Genomic DNA, 17,891 nt, shown 5'->3' on the forward strand with positions numbered 1-17,891 from the left:
GAGAAAAAGAAGTACAGCAGTTAGTATTATTTTCCTAATGGGTTTTCCTTTCCAGTAAAGTATAGGTCTGTAGTTATCACACTGAGAATTTGCCAAAATTATCTGACAGACCTGCTCTGGAGATTCTGCAATTCAGACATTCCCACAAAAGTTCAAGGAGAAAAAAGAAAACCCATTATTTCTTGCTTCCCAGGAGCCCCAGAATCCAGCCTAGTCAGCCAGAAAGCATGTTCCCTTGTAAGGCCAAAGCAAGCCTTTGAAGCATATCAAGTTTATGAAAACACAGATGAACATAGTAAGGCAGTCTTTTGGGGGGAGATCAAGGAATAAAATTTAACGTGTTTGTTATGTTCTCTTGAATGGTGGGGTAAAGCCAACATCTGACAAGGCTGCTTGGTCATCAAGAGATTGAGATGGAAAAACAGGGCCCCAGATGTTAATTGCATGTGTCATTTAAATTGCTGTGATTAGGTTTACACTATCTTACACAGCTCCTTGCCTTTGATTAGATTTCTGCCAAGAGCTCTGAGACTCTTGTTTGATAAGTGTTCTAAAGGTACAGTATGTGCGTTCTGAATGTGAGGTCTATTAGTTTATCCAGAAACAGTCCTCTATCCCCTAGTCTCATTTTGGCTGCTTAGCCCTATTTACTGAAACACCGAAGAAAGAAGTGGAAAAGGTAGGATAACGTACAAATTTTGCCTTGAATACTCCTGCTTGTCAGAGGTAAATGGTCTTTAGCCTTCTGACTTTCAAATAAAGAAACCTGCTGCTGTTTTATACAGAAATATAAAACTGCTACTTGTATAACAAACATTTATTGGCTTAGGCTTATTGTGAAGGTTTTGATAAATATTCTGGGTTAAACGGCAAGGATGGAAGCCCTACAATGAGACTGCATAACATTATAACATGCAACCCCCTGTATAATTTTGTTTTCATTTTTTAACCATTTCTACATCAAAATTCTGGAATAGATAGGGAATATTTGAAGAAAATGTGTCATTATTAGTATGTGTTGGGGAGAAAAACGACAGCAAAAATCAGTATTTTGTACAAGTTTCTTCACTTTAATAGTTGGAAAGAAGTATTCTAATGGAATATGATGAAATACTACCAAATGGATTGCTGTCTTTGAAATAAAACCCATTTTAGCTGTAAAGCCCAGTAGGCTTCCTTTTAACTGGTCCCTAGCTTGCTACAGAGCCAACATGTTGCCATGTACAATGTTGAGAAAAGTGGGCTCTAAGCTATCCCAAGAGTATTTCCAGATTTATTGCATAGTAACAACAGAAATCAGGTCCAATTAGCAAGATATGAATGCATTTTCAGAGTCTGCAAGTTCTGTCACTCGCTAGCTGGTAAACAAATAAATCATGCAGTGTGAATTGAAATTCATCCCTAAGCTATATAATGTAATTGTTGAAATTTAATTCAGATCTAATGAGATTAGGGTTTGCAGATGTGTAGTCAAGTGTTTTTGTAAAGGTACATTACCATAAATTTCAACTACAAAAGCAAGTCTCCATTTACAGTATTTGCTGACTGAGACTAGACTGTCAACAGTTACCTGACTCTGCAAAAATTACAGTGAATACTTGATTTTTGTTTCTTGGTTATGGGTGGGGTTTTTTTCTGTTATTCACTCAATTTGGTCTTTGTGACCTCCGAAGATGAAAGATCAGGAGCCACTTGCCTCACACTTCTGACAGAAACAGCAAATGGAGCTGGGAAAGCAGAGAATGGCAGCTGGGTATCCAGATGCGTTTGAAGTTTCTGCTAGGTGCAGCTGTATCTTTTGGTACTTTAAGTCTTAGAATCATGGAATCATAGAATAGTGAGGGTTGGAAAGGACCTTAAGATCATCAAGTTCCAACCCCCCTGCCACGGGCAGGGACATCTCACACTAAACCATATAACCCAAGACTCTGTTCAACCTGGCCTTGAACACCGCCAGGGATGGAGCATTCACAGCCTCCCTAGTCAATCCATTCCAAGTCTTCTCAAAGTGTTCATCTTTCCCAAGTGAATGGTGACTTTCATTCGCTGTTTCTCCCTCAGACAAGTACAGAGTGCCACACAGTTACTTAAGGTAGTGTCCTGGGTTTAGCAGTAGCAGTCATTTTTCTCCTTCTTGGTAGCTGGTGCAGTGCTGTGTTTTGACTTTCAGGCTGGGAACAGAGCTGATAACAATGATGTTTTGGTTTGGCCAAGGACTTTGTGAGCCTCATGCTCTGCCAGGGAGGAGGGGAAGCCGGGAGGAAGCAGAGACAGGACACCTGACCCAAACTGACCAAAGAAGTATTCAATGCCACAGCATGTCATGCCCAGGATATAACTGGGAGCTACCCGAAAGGACAGGGGGTCTTCTGGGTCACACTCATTTTTTGGCGGATGATATCGTATTTTATTCCCTTGCTGTTTTCTCTTATTGTAGTTGGTGGTGGCAGTGGTGATTTGTGTTGCACATTGGTTGCTGGACTGTTCTTATCTCAACCCGTGGGAGTTGCATTCTTTCAATTCTCCTCCCCATCACTCCGGGAGAGGGGAAGAGGGGAGCCCCCAGGGGTGGGGACGTGGGCCTCGACTGCTTCCAGCCTGGCACCACTCACTGGGAGTGAGTGCACGGGCTGTCTGGCTGGGTTTAAACCACAACAGGTAGGTGATGAAACTGCAGCATAACTCTCAATATACAGAGCAAAATGCAAGGACACATCACCCATAGGGCTAAGATGAACATGGCAAAACCCGATACGCAGTGGCACCTTGCCACCTCAAGTTATGGTATTAACAACTACCACAACCAAACATGAACATTTCAACTGAAAACCAGCAAACATTCATAAAAGTTGGAAAAATTTATACCCTTGAGTTTTATAATTCTTATAAAAATTTTAAAGACCTATTTACAGAATTGGAAGATTTTGAAGGAAAACCAAAAACACTGTCTCTAATAACCTTTCTGATGGAACCTAGTTTGGAACCAGAAGTACTACCCTTAGACTTCATTGCATAATCTTTAAGTCCCCTTTTTTAGCCTTTTTTATGTGAGCTATACCACAGGCTATATGGTGTACCTGTACAGCTGCCTAATTAGAGTAGCTGAAAGATCAGACCTAGACCTTTTTGATTACATCTGAGGTACATTTTGTTTAAACCTCAGCTTGTTAATTTTGTTGCAGTGATTTTGGCTCCATGTACAGAGGAAAAATAACCCACCAGAATTCACTGCTACAGGAGATGCAGAGAGGCAGCAAAATATCTATCTGTGGAGATATTAATGACTCAGCTGGACTCAGCCCTGGTAAATCTGATGTCCTTCATCCTGTTTTCCACTGAGAGGTTCCTCCTGATAACTGCCAAGCTCCCTTCTGGCTGAAGTTACACTATAACTGTGGGTGTGTAGAGTATGCGGTGGTCCCCATTGGTCAGTCACCCTAAGGGAATTTGTTAGCAGCTCCATTGTACATCACAGCCATTGAAATTGTGTGGCCACCACCCTCAGCCATAGCTGCAAGTCTGTAAGCAGCTTCCAGGCAAAAGGGGCAGAGAGAACTTTCTAACATGTCCAGCGACTCACAGGATCTAAGGGGTAGTGAGGGTTAAGAGAAAAGAACCCATCTGGCTGTGTTTGGCATGAAGTTATAATACTTATTTTGAATGTGTTTCAGGAAAACAATTTATTATCAACAGAGGAACAATGGAAGTAAGTTAACTTACGTATACCTTGCAAATATTTTCTTAAATGAATTGTACATTTATAGCGACACCAGAAACCTTTAACATTTTGTTCACATAAGTGTATTTAGTAAAGAATTTTCTTTTCTTGAAAAGATTTACTGGAACTTTGTATTCTGTCAGTTTAATTGGCTCCTCAGCAAAACAAAATACAGAACAGCTTTACAGCAATCGTTGCGGAGATTGCTGTTTAGTACATTGTTTTCCTTTAGGTACAATAAATATAACACTTCCTGTCCTTGAAAATCTAATAAAGAAACGGTCCTTTAACCATCTTCTAAATGCCTGCTTCGGGGGGAACAGGGAGTGTGAGGAGAAGAAAAGCTTATTATGTCACTGTTGCCATCTCCCCTTTCCTTAGAATGCACATTAAGTATTCTATCTCCAGTTATAGTTTTGCTCCCATAAGGGGGCACCCTTGATTGCAGCCTGAGGGACATCAGGTGCATCACACTGATGAGCTGCTTCAAAATGCTTAACACAAGCACACTGCCAGCAAAGATGTGATGCTCTATGGTACTTGCATAAAGCTGGGAAGATGTTTGACACTGGTATCAGCCCCCACTTCGGTGTTATCGCATTTGAGTGTAGTGTCCATCAGGTAGCCATTTCTTTTTAAAAGGATAAAAGTGTGGCTGCTCTTGCACTTTTGCTTCTGAAGAAGAGATAGGGAAGAACCACCTATTTTAAACCTATACCCAGATTTCTGCAAAGTCGAAAGTTTTAATTGGAGTCAAAGTCTGGCTAACATGGGATAGCAAGCAATAGTAGCAAAGAATGGCTTTGGGCTTTTGTGTAGTTCCTTGCTCAAATCTGGATCCCAACTGATTTAACACTGACTGTGTCCAAACAGAGTAGCTGCTGCCCATCAGCCACCAGGACACAGAGTCTTGATCTGTGTCAGTCAGCCAGGGCAGGTGTCAATCAGAGCATGCTGCAGCAACCTTCCAGCCCATGAGAATGGTGTTGCTCTGCACAGGGACCAGAGCATAGATGGGGAGGAGAGACGGTTCATGTTTGTCTCTTTAGCTTCGTTTCAGAGAGCAGTTGGGTTGGACATAGCGCATACACAGAACTAGAAGACAGGAGGTGCTGTTGAGTTCTGAAATGAAGGCCCAGAACGCTCCAGATGGGAGAAAAACTGACATCCAGGTTAATCTGAGCTAAATTCAGATGAAGATGAAGATTCTGACTACAGGAGTGTGAGGCTCCAATCTAACACAGAAGCTGACTCAGATTTAATTATGAAGAAGGTTGATTTATACAGCTCCAAACGATTCTTAGGGGCTCAAGGAAACACCCATTAACTCTAGAAAGAAGATAAATACCAGCTACAATTCTCACTTGATAGTAAAGGAAGCTGAAACAGGGCTTTAAGTCCTCCTCTGAGTTTACATTTGCATAACTTTGGGCTGAAAGATTATGTGGACTCAGATCTGCAATTACAAAACGTCTGCTTAAGCTGCATAGGCAGTATGTATTTGTGGCTATATTTATGTTCAGGACTGAGGTACCAGAAAAATAAAAGAAAAAAAAAAAGACGATTCTGCCCATTACTTTACATTTCCTTTTTCAGGATAATAGTTCCAAAGACCAAGTATTCTCATCTAGTTTGTTACCTTGTATCTTCATGTATAGCAACAGTAATCTATTCCTTCGTAAGGTATCTCACACATAGGCTTACCGTCACCTCTAGGTATAACAAATCACTTTACATTTTTTTCTTTCTTTTTTTTTTTTTTTTAATAGCAACCTTTTCAAACATTGGAAGATGCATGCAAAGCACAATGGCTGTGAATCAATGCATATTGAGATGGTTCCTGTTCTCATTGCAGCCTTAGCTGTCACTGAGATTGTGCTTGCTCAGTGAGAGCAAAGACACTGTCAATCATACAGTGTGAATAGCATGTCAGGAAGACAGAAATTCTGGACCCGTAGTGGTTAAGACATGATCTTTCTCAGGTAACTCTTGGGAGTCATGACATGTTCTTAAGAGTTTACATCTAACAAGACAGCTGAGCCTCTGTGGAAAGCACCAAGCCATGGCTTTTGGTCAGATAGAGAGCAGCTTTTACGTAGGAACTAAAAACCAACTTCTATTTTATTTTCTGTGGATGCATACTGATGCTGTGGTCAGTCTTTAGTAGGTAATAGCTTTCAAGGAAAAAGCTTTGAATTTTCAAACTGTCTAAGCAGAGCAAAGTTACTATCCTTATCTAGCTGAAGTAATGTTACAAAGGGTTTACTGAAAGAATTCAAGGCCGTTATTCATCAATTTATTCATGCACACGCCTAATTAGAGGGAAAGTTTGTCTTGTGGTTAATGTGCTGAAACTGAGGCTTATGGTGCTTCACATCACTTCCTTTCCCCTACCACAGACTTCTCTGCAAACCTGAGGAAACTAGAGTGACATGACTTCCATCCCCGACCTCCCTGTCCAACAGTTCTTTTAAAAAACAGGCATCTCAGAAAGGGCCACTCCTTAAAAAGCAATGTGAGTTTTAAGTAAATATTAAACAAATAATGGGGATTACATACATATTTTGAACAGGCAGAATTTTAAGAAGACAAAAAACTTCTTAGCTTTTCCATCTGCCCTAATTCATCTGCAGACTGAAATCCGGTCTTTGGTAACTGAATTTCTTAATAGTAGGGACAGCAATAACTGTCATGATCAATACTTTATCTCTTGGCAATTGCTCCTCAGACTCTGAAGCATCATAACCCCTGATTTGACAGGTCTGTTAAACACTGAAGAATGAAATCTTGATAAAATTTACAGAAATTGTTTTGGTACAGGATATATAAAACCAACCTGATCTGTGACAGCTTTACTGTTTCACAGTAGCATAAAATTGCGATACAGAGATTGCGAAACAGGCTTTTCAGCTATACTTAGAAACAGGTCATCATGACAACATACATGCAGGTGAAGTATCTAATGAAGTCACAGGTAGCACAGCTCACTGAGGATTTTAGCTTCATATCACCTTTGTAAATACACACCCAACCCTGAGCACACACATTACCTGAGCATGTATAGTATAATCATATACAGTACTACTTTACTCTATGTTCGCTTTAACTTCTCTTCTAGAGCAGTTCTAATGTATAATTCAATCATTTTTTGTTCATGTTAGCATCTCAGTTCAGAGATTTTCAAGTATTTATTTCCTATCAATTTTGTGTTACTGGTTTCAACAGACATTTAGAATAAAGAACACAACACTGAAGTGACTGAAGTCACTCGGACTGTCCATGTCTTTGTTTTCCATAGAAAATATTTTGCATGAGACTGGTACTGAATCAGTGCTGAGACACACTTGAACTCTTGAGCACACATACCATGATGAGCAGCTGTGAAGGTCCCTATCTGCCTGGGAAAGCCTGTAGGAATCTAAAAACCAAGCACCCTGTGTTGCATTGGCATTATACTCTTTCGCAGCACTTAAAGTTAGTTAACATGAACTACATAGACTTAACTTCTGTCAGAAAATGCCAATAGCCAATACTTGTCACAGTTCCATTACTTGGGTAACTTAGCCTTCAGCAATTGAAGCTTCATTCCCAACTATTAATTTACAGGAGCCAGTCACATCTACAGAGTGACATAATCAATATATAAAAATATGCATTGAAATACAAATGAAATTTAGTCTAATTTAGGGAGCCTCCAATACAGTTACAACCATCACAACCCTTTAATAAGGCTTTTTGATGGGTTTTGTGTGTTTGCAGTACTTTTTAACATAAACAAAACGTCTGCACCAGAAATGTGTTGGGGCCTCAATTTCAGTACATAGCTGTGTGGCAGCAGCAAGGCCTCCTCTGGCAAAAGGGGAACTGAAGCAGAGCTTCTTTCAGTAAAAATAGCAGCACCAGAAGCTGAAGTTCACTTTGTACTGCGTTTTGGCAGTTCTGCTTCATGCTCTGTTTATCTGGGAGAGTAACATATTCTCACACCTATCACCTATGTTTGAAGTTACTTTATAATAGCAAACATCACTCACAGTGGGTCTCTGCCAATGGTTTATTGCATTTATTCCATGTTAGGTAACTTAAGAGTGCTTGTCACCAAAATGACTTTAAAGTTTGTCTGTTAAGTTATAATTGCCCTCATGTTTCATAACCAGATACTTTTGTATAGTTATCAGACACACTGTTGATCTTTAAAAGCACATCATTGTAGTCACAAATTTCTACCAGCATAATAACTGCAAAAATATGATCCACTGTACTTTGAAAACTAACAAATAGGACAAGCATTAAGACACAAACTTGAATCATGACACAGACAGATGAAAAATAGCTAGCATATATTGTTGCATCAAATAAGGAAACCTGATTTAGGAGCAGAAACTGTAAAGATGGTGGCATTTAAGATTTAAGCAACTTGGTTAATGTATACAGGAAATTGTTCATTTGCCATAAAAATAAACAACAAAAAAATACATCTACCGCTCCCCTAAGTATGGGCAGGTCTAGATTTCTGCATTACAGTTCTTCCAGGTGGCAGTTATTATGCTTGTGTTCATGTGCATATCATTTTTTGTTTGATTTGATAGGAAATATTTTAATAAGTCAAAATTGGAAAACAACCACATGCTCACTAGAGAGAAAACAGCTCTCTCCTTTTGCTTGCTTACACATTTCTCTTACTTGCCATCCACCTTTTGACTGCTTGGTTTATCCCTGTATAGTTCACATATAGGTTAGGCACAACAGTGGCTAATACTGAAGAAACCAAACACTTTCACCTGCCTGGGACAATATGCTTACATCCTTAGGAGCAAAAGAGGAAGTAAATTAGACATAGAGGTAGAACATATTGTTTTCAATTGGAGGGGGTAAACTTAAGGCTCTTTTTTTTTTCTGATCAAAACCTGCTCTCTTTCTTACATGCAAACATGTGAAGAAAAAAAAAAAAAAAAGAAGCTTGTTTTCTTTTTGAAAGAAAAGGAAATGAAGGTCAAAGGGAGCATAAAATCAGTCCACAATGGAAAGGCCGCTCATTACCTTGCTTAAAAATAGAACCCAAAATAAAAAGCAGTGACTACTTACTAGATGCAAAAGAAACAGCACCAGCCTGTACCTTCCAAAAGAGCTTTATCCAGGCTTCTTGAGAATATAAAAAGTCCTCCTGAAAAAAAAACAACTCACTCAAAAAGGCTCCTATTTCAAAGAGGCAAGAGCAAAAAGTTGCAGCAAAGCAACCCAGGCTCAGCTGTAGATAATTTTGGCAAGAGGGAAGAGTTTGTCCTTTACCAGGTGGCTACATACAAAGTAACGTGGTGTGACCCTCACATGGGAGGGAAACAAAAAATAAGGGAGGGATTTTTCTAGTAAGTCTTGGACTGAAATAAAATGCAGGCCACTTTTTCTTGCAGATGGTAGATGGCACTTTGGGGTTAATGTCTGTATAGAATCATATGATGAGGAATTAGATTAGAGAAAATGATCTCTCCTCAGCTATTTTTGAAAATTCTGTATTGTTATTAGAGATTTTCAGAAATCTCTAGAGCCTGTGTTCTGCTAATTCACATTGTACAAACCTGGTTTTTCAATAGGTTCTCATCTGTGCTCACATAATGCTCTCATTTCTCCATTTTGCTCACAAATTTTGCACTCCTCTAATGCAGTGAGATGCAGGCAATGACATATTTGCAACTGCATTATGTGCTCTAGGCTGGCAACAATGAGAGCTAGTCAGAGAATTATCACCCTTGAAAAAAACCATTCTGTCCTGTCCAAGACTATTCTATCGATTTTTCTCAACATAAAGGCAGGAGTCTGGTATATCAAATGGGGAAGGAAGGAAAAAGCTTATTAGTGTTCTGAATCTGTGTTCTCCCAAAGGAAATTCTAACTACCAGGTACTCATCTGATTCTTATAATACAATTTGCTTGCTGATGAAAGCTGTCCATTAATGAAAAATAAATATATGTGGACAATGTTGTTCTCCCCTGGTATAATTGAAATCTTAAAATATCTGAGATAGGTAGATTTGTAATGGTCTCAGAACAATTTCAAAGGCAAAAGCCTTACTTCTTGTCCCATATGCAGCTGCCTAGTTGCCCATTTTACTGATTATGTATCTTGTATCATGTGGCATTATGCAATCATGTGGCAGTAATGAGAACTTACTGTGGAATATAATTGAAAGATGAAGCAGCATATTTATGACAGCATTGATTTCTATACCTAACTAATGAGGCAAATCTTGAAAATAAGGTTGGTTGATTTACTTAATATTGAAATCCTTGCCAATTTCCAATGTACTATCATGTACAAGCATATTAATTTAAACCTTAAAGAAACTCAAATAGCTGATGTATTATTTCTTCCATGCATATGTTTTTGAGTATTTGAATATCTCTACATCAAAAAAAAAACTAGATTTTTAGGGAGCTAGGTAGCTTGCACTGCCAAGTTAACAAGTTCTAGTAAGGACAGTCTCTCACAATAAATCTAATTGTTACACAGCTATTTTCTTTATATATGCAGTTTTCACCGTATGCTGTAAGATGGAAAAGGTAGTGGAAGCATGCTCTTCTGCTGGATTTGTTGGTGATAGGCATTCTTGTTCTCTCAGAATGGGGGGGGTGGTGTTGTGAGGGAAGCAGAGAACAGATGGACATTTTTCAGTTGGTGCTTGTATGACCTATTTAATCTGCATAATTAGAAATGGGAAAGTTGTCTATGATGCTGATGCTGACTTCACTTCTAGGTCTTTTTGAGCTCATTTAAAGTACACTAATGAGAAAAACATTTTACCTTTGGGCAGCAATCTGATTTGTCAGGAAATTCCTATTGCTATGATGGGTGGATAAGGAAAATTTGGAATAATACGATCCAGATGTTAAAGCTCCCATTTAGCAGCAATGCAGATGCATTATTTTATGGAATTGTCCAGATGGTGACCTTCCAGTATTAATAATAAATCAACACTGTGGGTTTCATCTATATGACTCGATTCCTATCCTTGTCCTCATTTACGTGACCAAAATATTCATGCATTTCATGTAGAGGGTAATAGTACTAAAATTAACAGTCTGGAAGACATAAAAATCAATAAAGAAATCGAAACAATTACTGCAAACAATATACACCAATTGATCTGATAACAGCATCACCTGAGGAAAGGTCATGATACCATTTTTTAAATCAATTAGCGTTTCATTTTGCAGCTAACATGACAGCAAAGTTCTGTTACAGATTTTTATTGGAAACTAGCTACTTTACTGAAGACGTGTGCCTCTTTTCAATTTTGGCTTTGGTACTTACATTCAGACTTTCAGTCTACTGAGAAAAAAAACAGCCCACAGTCCATGTAGACATTGGAGAGGGATCACGTTGGGTGACAGTAGCAAGACAGGCACCAGGCAGGCAACTTGGAGCCTTTGATGGCCTCCAGTGAAAGCCAAGAGACCTCAGGCTCATGGACAGGGCTATGTAGGGACCACTGACCTGTGTGATGCCAGAAGAGCACTGATGGAGCTCTTTCACGTTTATGGTCACAGGCAGCATACTCTGGTACCACAAAGGAAGGGCTGCAGGGTGGAGAAATGCGTTATAGCTATGTGATCTGATAATAATGTGTTACTATCTTTTGCAGTTGTTTCTGTTACCTTATATAAACTTACTTTGTGAAATGTCAGTTTCCTCAATAGTTTCATGCTTTCTGAGGTTTGGGGGATTTTTTTTAAGAGTTTCTCCTTTTTCTTAGAAGAAGAATCCAGTCCTGCTTCCCTTCAAATCTGTTGCAACACTGTGTTAGGTTTTCAGGAAGGTCACATTCTTTCAGAGTTCTATTTATTGGGTTAAGGAAGGTGATTCATCTTCCATAGAAATAGCTTTTTACTCTAGATTGATTGTGCTTTTTATTTGCGTTTAACAAATCCCCTCACTCCAGACCAAATGTAAATTTGAAAACCATTTCCCCTCAGATATTTTTTTATAATATTTAGTAAACTTTCTGCAAGGATGCAGGAGCTAACTCTGCAAACACATATCAAAGCCAGTTTTGCTTTATCTTTGTCATCATCAGGTTTCCACAATTCCAAATCCATGGTTTATTAATGTGATCATGGAGAGAACCAAATTTTGACTCTTCAGTGGGTTTCAAATATTTGCTCATTGAAAAAGCTGTTGAATATTTCATCACTGTGGGCACTTCAAGCAAATATACATATCAAATTTGATATAATTTCATTTAGGAAAAAGGTTTAAAAGTTTAAGCCACAGCATTTTGTTGTGCTGAGGAAAAGCTTTCAAGAAAAACCTTCAGTAGTCTGGTCATGTAACTGAGCAGCATCCCAAATTAATGCTGTCAAATGTGCCCTTCTGAATGTTTCTAAGAGTTGTTCTAAGGTTTAAAGGCCAAACTGCCTCCACCAATTTCAGAAAACTTGCCCCCAAATCTTTAGTCCTGCAGTCGTCATAAATTGAGTTAGAAAACAAACCTGATGTTTTCTTTTTCAGTAGCATTAATTCTATCAGTAGACAGTTTAGTTTTTTGAGGATAGGATGTGGGGGTCTGATGAGTTGTATCCTAGTGTTATAAATACTTGCTGCAGTGGGATTACTGTTTAGTAACTAGGTACAAGGCAGGATAACGTTATTCTAGGGTCAAAAGCCCTCCTGTGTCAGATGCTGTACAAGTCACATTTTTAATTAGTTTTACAGTTTAGCAATCTGTTAATCAAACCTAACCATGCAAAATGAAGCTATAGGAAGTCATTACTTTGAAATGCCTGTCTCAATTCTGTCAACAGCTAGTCACACTGCTGCAGATGTGGGTTGTTCCTCTTTATTTCACCATCAGACTCTACTGGTGTAGATCCCTGTCCATCTGTGGAATGTTCTCAGTTATTCCAGTTTACATCACTTTGAGAGCAACCTGCAAGCCTTTCTTGGGAAGATCACAACAGTACATTCTTTTTTACTGTTTTTGCCTTAGTTTTGAGTGGGATTTTTTTTATATTGTTTTTAAAGGAAAGCTGTAGGAGAAGAGCAAATAAGAATCTCCCTGGAACAAATCTTAATAGATTACAAAAAGGGCCATTAGCAGTTATCAAACGTGACATGCAAATGAAAAAGACTTAAATAAGAGTTAAAATTAAATTAATTCCATCAGTTCTATTTCAGTTTTTCATGCTTCAGGCTCTTACCATCAGCAGTCATTCCAGATGTTATTTAGCCTGATAGCTCAATTTGGTGTACATACCAAATAGTCTGAATTTATTTATTAGATCCCCCTTTACTCCCCTAAAGAGAGGTCTCCTTCTCTCTCCAGTCTTCTGAAACTCTGCCTCTCTACCCTGAACTCACAAAGACAATTATTAATGCTTCAGATGCTGTTTCTGCTAACTTTTAAGTATTTTAAATAAAACTCATTGGTCGTATACTGACTTGACTATACCTAAATTATCCCAGTTTCTTTTCACCTGCTTTTATTCTGCTCTGGCCTACATCTTCCTCCTTCAGAATTCCCAACTGTTAGTTTTAATTATGTTAGCAATCTGTTCACAATTACCTTTTCTTGTGAAGCCTTAGGCAAAAAAAAAAAAAAAAGGTTTTGGTTGTTTCTCTTTTCCCTGAAATTTTTCATTTTTATTCATGTTTAAGTAAGCAAGAAATAGAGAAGTGTAAAACTTGCATTATATTTATATGAATACTTCAGCAGAAGCTACATATGTGGCATTTTCTGTCACTCTGGAAAATACTTAAGGTCTTGAGCAGTCTTTCTTGTATCTTATCCACAGGTTGGTCTACAAATGTTTCCTCCTGATCTATAAACTGATTCATGCATTTGGAATTCTGGATTATCTAGCCATAATGTTTGGATTTCAGCACGTTTGGATTTATTTTCTAGGTCAGTATCTTCACATAAAATTGGGATTGGCAACTGCTATAATTTCCTATTCGATAGATTTTTCTTCTGCTCCAGGCGGATCTCTTCACCACCCACTTCAACATATGAAATCCCTTTTACGTTGTGTAGCTGTAAATTCTCTTACTTCTTGATTTTTATTACTGCATAGTTTTTCTGAAGTCTGATATTTAGTCATTTTACAACTTGTGCTTCTGGTGTGAAGAGAGGAGGGGAAAAACCTTAAACTTCATACATGTGTTCACTCATTTAATCCCCTAATTTAACTAAACTAATCCTCACTTCTTCATTTATGTACCTGGAGGTGATGAGACATAAAAAGGTTTGACATAAACAACAAAAATAGACAAGCATATTCATACCAAAACCACATTATAATTCTTTCTGAAAATTATGATTTCCCACTCTACTAGGCTATAATGTTGCTAGGGGGTTCTCCTGTTTTTATTTTGACTATTGCCAAAGACAATGCTGTACTGTTGACCCCACCAGAATTTTTGCCTGGGTAGAATTTGGATTTTCTTTATGTTTGTCCAGAATTCCTGTCTGACAAATAGGCCAGCCAGAGCTACTGTGCTGGACGCTGTTTGAGGTACAGTCTGACCAGAAGTTCCAGGGATTCATCCACAGTGTGTAGATCAACTACATAATACATCTGCTGTAAGTCCAACACTTCTTGGAGCTATTGGAGATATTGCACATAAATGAATCAGTTGTTCCGTTAAGTGTCAGATTTACTGACCATATGCTGTATAGTTGATTAACTCAAAAGTATGTAGCTCTGATGGAAAATTCTGGGCAGAAACTTAACAGTCTTGTGTTACCAATACCATTAAGCTTTATTCTGCTGAGGTATTTTATTTAACCAGGTAAATGCCCCCATCAGTGTATTTCAAAGATAACAATACAAAATTTGTTAGCTCTATTTTAAAGGTTTTCACTTAGTGCCCTATTGCAGCAGAAATGATGAGTCCTTCTTAATGCTGAGAAGCTCTATTTTTATGAGTATTTGTTAGCCAGAATTCAATCTTCCAAGACCTGTAACACATATAATCTCGGAGAGGTGGCAAGAGATGTTAACGTTTTTGCAGACTCTATTGGGTTGGGGTTTTGAGGGGATACTGGATTAAACACAGCTTGCTGCAATTTAGCAAAGATTTTATTCAGGAGAACAGTGGGCTCTTTCAGATACTGCCTTATTTAGATTTGGCCGATCTCATTACTTCTGAAAAACAATTACATTTATCTAATTGTTCTGTATAATAAGACTCTCAGAAAAGTCCCTTTCTGTAAGAAAACGTGTCAGTTTGGCCTTCCTATAAACAGAGCTAAGTAGTCATGACTCCAAAAGCAGTTCATAGCCCACTTTCAATGTCGCTTACCATGAAGCATATTGATGCTTCTAAGTGTGTCTGCTGCTGCAAGAGAAAACAAAACTAAACTCGCAGTTTGAAGTAAGCAGGAGCTACCTGGAGTAAAAAAAAACGTTGATATTTTATTCTCGCAATTTGGACAAGAACAGACCCACCTGAGTACTCTTTTGTCAATTTATGAATGAATGAAGTCTGATGGCTCCATGGCTTTTGCTGTGTCACTGTTTCTTGCAGGCTGTACTATGGAGTGATGGAAAGAGACTTAGCAGAGATTTGTTCTGACTACATGGCTTACACTATTTGTGTAAGTGCTGAGGATCATCATCCTGAAAACCACTTGGAAGGTCTGGAAGTGAGTTACTGAATCTCTTGTGCCCCTGGATTCATGAGAATGAGTTCTACTTGATACTTTTGCAGTAGATCAACCTCACTTTTCGTGAGGAGAGCTGTTTTTGTACCACAGACAAACTGCTGAGATCCCTCATCAATCTTATGATTAGAAGAATAGTGTTAGTGAAGTAGTATCCAGCAACATATGCCAGGGTCTGATTTGGGGTTTCCAATAGGTGGGCCCCTATGTACAAGAGGCTACATAATTTTCCATAGGAGACAAGCTTCTTACTTCCCCAAAGTTTGTGATTCTTCTTGCCCTTTCCTTTTTATAGCTCTTATTTTCCCTTTCCAAATTAAGTGATTACCTTAGCACAAGTCTCCTATGTCCCAGTTACTTAAAATCAAGCAGACAGTTGCTGATTTTTTTGCGTCAGCAGTAAGATTTTATTTTGTATGCATCCTGGCAGTAGTAAACTGAGACAACTGTAGCCATTTCCACGTTGTCCTTATCTCTGGCAGCATTTAAAATGTATTTATGCACCCTTGATTTTAAGCAAATATTTTGTTGTTCTTTGGCTTCTTTTCTCCTGTAAATTTGATCTTGACAGTTTTACAGCATCAGTGGCATACCAACAAGGAATTTGTCCAGTGACATCTGTACAGTCTGTGGGCAGAAAATTCTTGTGGGTATAAATGAAGAAGGGATTATTGAAAATACCTACCAGCTGTCCTGTAATCATGTGTATCTTTTCCATGTAATTATGGAACACTTGTTTTCTCCTCTTTTATACTGCATTAAAAAAATAATAGCAGCAATAAATACGAAGAAAAAAAAAAAAAAAGGAACCAAAACCACATTCAGAAACAACGTAGCACAAAAATAAAAATAGGAGCATGAAATATATTTCAGTTCTGTGACACAAGTTGAAGCCATGCAGCTTTTTGACAGATGAACTGACACAAAAGTGTCCATAACACCACAGTTTGAATCCTACGTCCACCTTCCAGGTACTTTGTGCGCAGCTGGTGTAGGTGTGCCTGGCAGTATGTTAGATTAGGCATGCTGACCCAGTGGCCAGGTCTGCTAACCCAGACTCCCCCATACAGCAGAGGATTTCCCCCAGCTGCACCTGGGGCTGTGTTTGTGGGTAAATTTTAAGGCAGATGTGGAATCTTTCTCAAACATGGCACATACATACCCTACAGCCGAACAGAAGATGAAGTGTCTCATACTTGGGGATACCAAACAACTCCTCACTTTGCGTTCCAGAAATTAAAGTGAAAGGTATCACATATGTGTTGGAACAATATTACTAATCACCCCCTTCTGCAGTTCATAAAAGGATCCTGGCTTCTTGCAAGCTGGAAATATGAATACCAGTCTAAATGTTCAGGACATCAGATTTAACTTCAAAATAATTCTAAATATTTTAAGTTGAAATTGCTCAGTTATAAAACAAAGCAGTATCCATAATCAGTCATTAAAATAATCTGTTGATGGTTTGACTAGGTTTGCAGATGTAAGCACTGGACCTTCTTTATATTTGAAAGAACTTTTAACTATACACCTGATCTCAGGTTTCATGAATCCTACATCCATGGCTGGTGCCTTGTTGGCAAGGACCAGGATTGCCCATACTGCCTTAAGAAAGTTAATTCAAAGAGAATGTTAAGTAACCCATACCATCTCCCTAGCAAGTGCTTTTGATTTGGATTTTCTAAACTGTAGCCTGATTATTTACTAATTCTTGTTTTGATCTGCAGTGAAAGGATGAGATGGCCACATTAAATATGTCAAAACCCAATTATTATTAAGGAACAATTACATTTAGGGAAGATGATAGTTATGTTTGGCTTTCTCTTATCTAAGACCCCAAGCAAGCTAGGAAAAGTCCATGTATTTCTTCCTTCTTGATTTAAAGACATCCGGAAATCATTTTTATAATGAGAGGAAGATTTTAAAGAATGTAAATCACAGTTTTAGAAAGACCATGCAGTGGATTTTGCTCTTTAATGAAATAACGAAATTGATACAATCCCCTTTCAGAACAAGTGCTGGTTTTTCTGTCTTCTCTTAGTAGTTAGTAAACAGCATTTTTTTCTTTAGTAAATGAAATCATAGTTGAAGATCTGCTGCTGCAACTGGAGAAACCTGCTCAAGTAGAAGCAAAGTTTGGCTTGCCTTTTTGAAGCCTATTTTAACCATTTATAGGGAGAATATTTAATTTCAACCTGACCCCTATTAAAAAAAAAAAAAAAAAGTAAATTAGAAATGCGGAAGGCATTTCAAAATTTTAATCCAATACTTTTTCTTTGATTCTGGCTAAGAAAAACACTAAGATTTACCTATTGTGGCATTTTCTCTCCAGACTGCTTAACAAAAGAGTAGGTCGGAACACATATATATTGTATAGACAACTTTTGGACTGGCTCTGCTACCTGATGGCTTGGCAATCAGTCGTTATAAGCATCATCCAAGACATTAGTTACTCATTGGGTCTAGAATAGGACTCAGATTATTAGTCAGAATGCAAAGTGTTGCATATTTACTGG

At 38.2% G+C, this 17,891-nt stretch overlaps 1 long non-coding RNA gene across 1 annotated transcript in view; it reads right to left on the reverse strand.

Annotated features, from left to right (window-relative positions):
* LOC133223606 (uncharacterized) overlaps positions 1-9,133 on the reverse strand; it is a 96,304-nt gene extending 87,171 nt beyond the window's left edge. The window contains exon 1 of the long non-coding RNA XR_009728630.1: positions 8,801-9,133. This is a non-coding gene — a long non-coding RNA (uncharacterized LOC133223606). The remainder of the gene's footprint in view (positions 1-8,800) is intronic.
* Positions 9,134-17,891: the final 8,758 nt, after the last annotated feature.

The sequence above is a fragment of the Neopsephotus bourkii genome, unplaced genomic scaffold (genome assembly GCF_033783945.1).
Source record: "Neopsephotus bourkii isolate Nb327-2 ecotype Australia unplaced genomic scaffold, CSIRO-AGI_Nbou_v1 NB_168, whole genome shotgun sequence".
NCBI classification, from domain to species: Eukaryota; Metazoa; Chordata; class Aves; order Psittaciformes; family Psittacidae; genus Neopsephotus; species Neopsephotus bourkii.